Here is a 6,984-nt window from a genome sequence, read left to right as displayed (position 1 = left end):
AGAAAACTATCAACCAAGAGTTTTGCCTACCTATTCTGTCCTTCAAACATGAAGGATAAATTAAGACTTATCTAGAAAAAAAAGCTGAGTGTTCATCCTTAGTAGCCCTGATTGGTAAGAAATGTTAAGGAATTCATATGGTTTTAAGGCAATACTTAGAAACCACACAAAAAGTAAATAAGTGTCATTAAATATATAGGTAGATATGTAAGTTATTAATACTGTATTTAGTGTTTGCAGCTTCTTTTTATTCCTACATGATATTAAAATCTTTGATCTTTTCATGTGCCATTCAGGCCCTGAGTCTCAACACAGTTGCAACATCTGCTCTCCAGTTCATTGGACTCACCCAAGACAACTAACAAGGAAATGATGATGGAAAACGACCATCCCAAGGAAAAGAGAGAGTCTACAACTGCAAGCAAGAGTGTCCCATCCATCTGCCCCAGGGGATATAAGCCTCCTCTCAATTAGAGGTGGAATGGGCATCACTATCTCAGAATCTTCAGGACTGGGGAATGAACAATGGACTAGAATAGAATTACTGTTATTCTACAATAGACTTATTGTGATTCTAGCAATGGAAGAACTTTTATGATTGATGTGGAGGCAGTGGTCATTGGAGGTTCAAGGGGCGGGACAGGGAAACATAAGTGTAATATATGGACTTTTTCGTGGCAATGGAATTGTCCTGAATGGCATTGCAATGAGAGATACAGGCCATTGTATAATTTGTCATAGCTTATAAAATTGTGTGTGAGAGAGATTAAAGTATAATATAAGCTATAATCCACACATAGTGGCGATACTCCAATATGTGTCCATTAGTTGAAACAAATGTCCAAAACTAATGAAAGTTGTTAATGTAGGAAAGTGTAGAAGGGGGAGGGAGTGGGACAAATGGGAATCCCTACATATTTTTATGTAACATTTATGCAACGTAAGTATCTTTAAATTTTTTTAAACTATTAAAAAATGTAAAAGATGTAACACACAAATGATAACAGCAAAAGACATGGAATAACTAAATTACTATCTTACAAATTATACTTTAAGACAAAAATATGACAGACGAAAGTGGTCATTATATTATAACAAAACAGTAATTCACTTATGTGAACTTATAATTCACATTATAAACTTATGTGAACAAACAACAAAGCCACAAAGTACATGAGCAAATACTCACAGAACTGAATGTTGTGATAGACAGTTCTACAATTAAGACTTGAAGACATCAATACCCTTACTCCCATTAATTACAGAACAAGTAGACATAGAAAAAATAAGAAAAGAAAGGATTTAAATAACACTATAAACCAAATACTTCTAATCAACACATGTATCACACTCTGCTCCAAAGCAGCAGAATAAGCGTTCCAATCAATTGCACGTAGAATATTTTCCAAGGTAGGCTGTATATTAGTCCACTAAAAAAAGCACAATAAATTTAAGAAAACTAAAATCTTATAAACTTTTTCCCACCAAATGCAATGAAATTAGAAAGCAATAACACAATAACTGGAAAAGTCAAAATTATATGGAAATTAAACAAAACACCTTCTACAGTCAATGAGTTAAAGAAGATGTCAAAAGAATACTATAGCATACATTCCTATGAATAAAAATAAAATGCCATAGGCCAAACTGATAGTATATAGTAAAATAAGGGTTCAGTGAAAAATTTATAACTTCAAATATATTCATTGCAAAATATGAAAGATTTCAAATTAATAACCTAACATTCCACTATAAAGAACAAGTGAAAATGTGTCCACTAAATCCAAAACAGAAAGAAAGAAATAGTTGAGATTAGAGTAAAGGGAAACTAAACACAAAATAGAAACAAAACAAAATCATCAAATCCATTTGCTATTGTTTTGACGAAGAACAAAATTTTAATTAAACTGGAAAGAGAAAAATAATGAAGACTCAAGTTACTAAAATCAGGTGTGTAAGTGGGGACGTTAATTTTGACATACAGAAATACAAGCAATTATACATGATTACTACATGCAATTTTAAGCTAACAAATTAGATTATAAGAATTAAATGTTCAAATTCCCAGAAACATACATAGTATGTACCTTAAATTATTGAGAAATTGAAAAGCTGTGGAGATTTACAATTAAAGAGATTAAATCAGTTAAACATACAAACAAACAAACTCTGAAAAAAAATAAATTCTAGGGCCAGGTGGATTCATTTGTGAAGTCCACCAAATATTTAAAGAAGTATTAGCCTCAAACTTTCTCAAAGTTGTCTAAAACAAGAAGAAGAGGGAATACTCCTTATCAATTTTATAAATACAGTGTTACTATGATATTATGATACCATGCACAAAGAGATCACAAGAAAAGAAAATAGAGACCAATATCCCCTTTTAATGTAATTACAAACATCCTCAAAAAATCTAGGAAACCAAATTAAATAATTGCACACCATGGCCATGATATGATACAATAAAAATGTACCTTAAGTAAAAGATTAAATTTGGCTTTGACAAAATTCCTAAACTTCTGCATAACGACGACACTATTTTAAAAATGAAAAGTTAAGGCACAGACTTAAAAAAATTATATTAATATCATATGTATGACAAAGAAACTATATAAGGTGTGTAAACAGAGAGAGAGAGCATTTAAAATTTAGTAATAAGGTAAGCAGAACTTGTTTTTAAAATGTGCAAAGACCTTGTACAGAAACTCCACAAATGAAGCTATAAAAATGGACAAAAAGATGATGAGAAAAAAAAGCTCAGCAACATTAGTCAGCAGAGAATTACAAATTAAAACCACAATATATCTTTACCACTACATACCTACTAGAATGACCAAAAGGAAACAAAGTAAAAACACCAAATGACAGGAATGTAGAACAACTGAAACTCTGTTCCTATGGTTTGTATACATCTCTATATTTTTAATGCTGTTTAGTACTCCATAATCATCCTATGGAAATCAGCACTAATTTAATATGTAACCATCTGAGTGTTTGCCTATTTCCAAAGCCCTTTGGTAAAATGTGAGAAACGGGGTAAAAGATAATGTATTTTAATGTAGTTGCCATTATTTTTAAGCTCCTACTCCTCCATTTCTCAAGGACTCAATAGCAAGTTTCTAGAAAACAATTTAGACTGAAAAGAGAAGCTCCCTGTGTTATAACAGGGAAACTGAATCAAAGCTTCTCAAGAGGGAATTATTTCAGACTGCTATTTGCATGGCATTCAGCTTTCTCAACAACAGAGTTTCAGAAGGAGAATGAGGAGTCTTACTGGTTATGTTTGCAAGTGGAAGTAATACAATTTCCCTTTAATGAATAGGTTTCTCTCAAATATGGCACTCAAGAATTTCTGTTTCTTTTTTTTTTCAAATGTACTGGATACATATAATTTTTGAATCATACAATATACAATATTTACACAATATATTTATTCATAGTAACACAATCATACAGTATTTTCCTTTTGTGTCAGGCTTAATTTGTTCAAAATAATGTCCTCCAAAGGAGATAATTCCTGTGAGAATAAGCAGCAACCACAAGACCAGTCCCTGATCATTTTTGGATACTTATTAAATATCTGCAAGTGCAAGGTGGAAATACTTGGCTTTTGTTCATATCTGCAGAGCAAGATTTGTCAAGGGCAGAGTTACCCCTGCAAATATGTTTCTACAACACTTTTTTCCTCATGCCTTTCAGGAGCAAAGTCATCCACATTTAGAAGATCAATTCTCCCTATTATTACAAGTGAGTCCGTTCAGGAAAAGATTTATATTTTGACCTAAAAGGACAGATATAGACACTTCAAAACACATTTCTAACAACCGTTGATTTGATTTGAATTAAACAAATAGTTTAATTCTCAGAGTGTGTGCCATTTTACCTATTAAAAGTTATCAATTCCAAGAGGTGGTCAGTTTTAAGATGGGATTGTTCATGAAAAGACACGAACATCATTAAGATACTCTGTAAAGAGTATGTTTTTTTTTTTTATAATAGTGATGACTCTTATTAAAGATTGTTATTTTTCTCTCTATGTAAATCATTAATTTCAACACTTTTCAAATATGATAATAGAGTATTTCATCCTCGACCCATTATTTCAGAATATAATAAATATCATTAAATTCTAAGAAATGGGAAGGAAAATAAATAGAGTGACCTAAGTCCTAACCTAAGTACTAACTGCTTTATCTCAGACAAGATGTTGCTTCTGATACCCGTTGTGCAAAAAATATGTAAAGCCACTAGAAGTACCCATATCAAAGGTTTAGAGTGAATAACCAATTTCTGCAAAACTCTTAGAACACAAAGTGAACATTATATTTTAACTAATATTATCATTATTACTATAACTATTTCCATTCATATCTGAGACTGCATCGTCCTCTATAAATGGGTAAGCAATACAAACCACAAAGGCTGTTATAAGTAATAAATGAAATCACATGTGCAAAGTATTTATCCATATGCTGTAATACATAACAAGGAATCACTAATGAATATATATTATTAGCTATGGTAAAGATAATTGTATTCATACAAGAAACATTAAAATGATTTACAGTAGCATTTTTATTGTTTCTTTTATTAACATCACCAAAAACTAGTTACTTACATGTCAACTACTGTAGATGGTTTCCTAACTAGTTTCTTTGTCACTGGCTGCCACCTTCTTTCTGAACTCCAGCACATTCTTCCTTCAAGACAATCTTTCCCTAGATTTCTCTTTAGCCTTCCATTCATTTTCTCATTACTTTCCAGGAATCTCAATACCCCATCCAATAAAGGGTAAATGTCATAGCCTTACACACATGACCTTTATATCAATCGTCTATCTACCCTTCCCATGTTACCTGAAAATATGTATACTAGCCACTACTTCCAAATTAGGCTGTTAATCATCAGTGAGCACAGATGATCTCTTGTATTATGTGTTTAAAAGTTCATCATATCTATGTCTTTAACAGAAATTCATGTGGGAGGTTGTTTTCGTAAGCCCCAAGAATTCATAACCTTTATTTCTATCTCAAAAAAATCACATCGTAATGAACAAATCTAAGAATTTAGATTTTTTATTATTTCTTACAATGAGAAGGTTTAATAAATTCAAGGGTGTACTAGTAAAAAATGCTGTATTTTCAGGTAACATAATTAAGAGCAACATGAAATTCATGGAGAATAGAAAAGTGACAGTTTGTTCTCCTGGGGCTTATGAAGAATCCAAACATGCAGAATATTACATTTGCATTTGTTGTTTTTGTTGTTTTGTTTTGTTTTTTGTCATCTACATCATCACTGTGGTAGGAAATGTGCCCATTGTGGTCACTATCATTGTTAGTCCATTGTTGGGTTCCCGCATGTACTACTTTCTTGTCTATCTCTCCTTTATAGATGCCTGCTACTCCTCTGTTAATACTCCAAAATTGATCATAGATTCACTCCATGAAAAGACCATACCTTTCAGTGGATGTATGACCCAAGTTTTGGGGGAACATTTTTTTGGAGGGGTTGTGAGATCATCCTGCTTACTGTGATGGCATATGACCTCTATGTGGCAATCTGTAAGCCTTTGCACTATGAAATCATCATGAACTGGAGGGTGTGTGGCTTGCTAGTGGGAGTGGCATGGGTGGGTGATTTACTTCATGCAACCATACAGATTCTTTTCATGTTCCGATTACACTTCTGTGGCCCTAACATCATAGATTACTTCATGTGTGATCTTAACCCATTGCTCACTCTTGCCTGTGCTGATACCCACACTCTAGGACATTTTGTAACTGCTAACAGTGGGTCACTGCCCGTTAAGCTTCCTCCTTTGCCTGTCTCTTACATGGTCAACCTGCAGTCCCCACCAAAATCACAGCTTGGAAGGAAGGCTCAATGCCCTGTCAACTTGTGCCTCCCATGTCACAGTGGTCGTCTTATTCTTTGTGCCTTGCACATTTGTGTCTATGTGACCTGCAACTAATTTACCCATTGATAAAGCAGTTGCTGTATTCTACAGTATCTTAACTCCTGTGTTAAATCCCTTAATTTTTACATTAAGAAATGACCAATGAAAAATGTTATAAGGAAACTGCAGCAAGAAAACTGTTTCAGTTTACAAATAAATATCTTTGGAACCCCACTACATTTCAACTAAAGAAAGTGTCAAAAGTATATTTGGAATGATCTCAACAAGGACCGTTTATTGGAGAAAGAAAAAAACTAATCACTGAAATTCATGGATTTTTCACTGAAGGAAGCAGAGATGATTGCAAGACATAGGAGGAAACCTAATGGATCCACTTTTTGTGTATTTGGAAAATTCTGTCCATTTGGTCTTAGCTTTATTGTCTTAAACCATACATATGGATTCAGAGACTTTTCCTCTAATAAAAATTAAGAGAACTAATAAAAAGAGGTAGGCATTGCTACTATACCCATTTTAGAAAGAAGGAAACAGAAATGGTAAGGTAAAAACAAACAAAAAAACCGATATGTTGAAGAGTCAGGAACACTGTTTTGATTGATTTCACAACCATACTCAACTACTGTAAGATACTGCCAGGCAATGAAGAAACAAAGGTCAAGTAATTACAATAGCATTAATTTATTGAGCCAGAGACTCTGCTGGGCACATTTTACATGTTTAATTTAATAAATCTAATAATCTTTCTATAATAAAGGCTTATTTTTATATATCAGAATTCATGGTCATTCATTGCTTCTATCATCATTGCGATTAACTATAATTCAGAGATATAAAACAATGGCATTTAATCTCTGATGATAGGTAATGAAGATTATGCCATTTTGCCTACTTTCTTTGTGTGATTCAGATCCACCTTTATTGTTCATTTAATGCATATTATTTATATAACCTAAAAGAAAGAATGATGACTCAAATAAAGTAATATATGAATGTTAGGCAGAAATTTCTATTTGTTAAATTTGCTCTATACTCTATACAATACTTGCCAGTTAGATGTAATTATT

The 6,984-nt window shown here is 32.6% G+C and overlaps 1 pseudogene; it reads left to right on the top strand.

Moving 5' to 3' along the window:
* The first annotated feature begins 5,165 nt into the window (after positions 1-5,165).
* LOC101426291 (olfactory receptor 4C46-like) lies at positions 5,166-6,065 on the top strand (annotated as a pseudogene).
* The last annotated feature ends 919 nt before the right edge of the window (positions 6,066-6,984 follow it).

Source organism: Dasypus novemcinctus, chromosome 10 (genome assembly GCF_030445035.2).
Source record: "Dasypus novemcinctus isolate mDasNov1 chromosome 10, mDasNov1.1.hap2, whole genome shotgun sequence".
Classification (NCBI taxonomy): Eukaryota; Metazoa; Chordata; class Mammalia; order Cingulata; family Dasypodidae; genus Dasypus; species Dasypus novemcinctus.
This window is presented reverse-complemented; position numbering and strand designations above follow the sequence as displayed.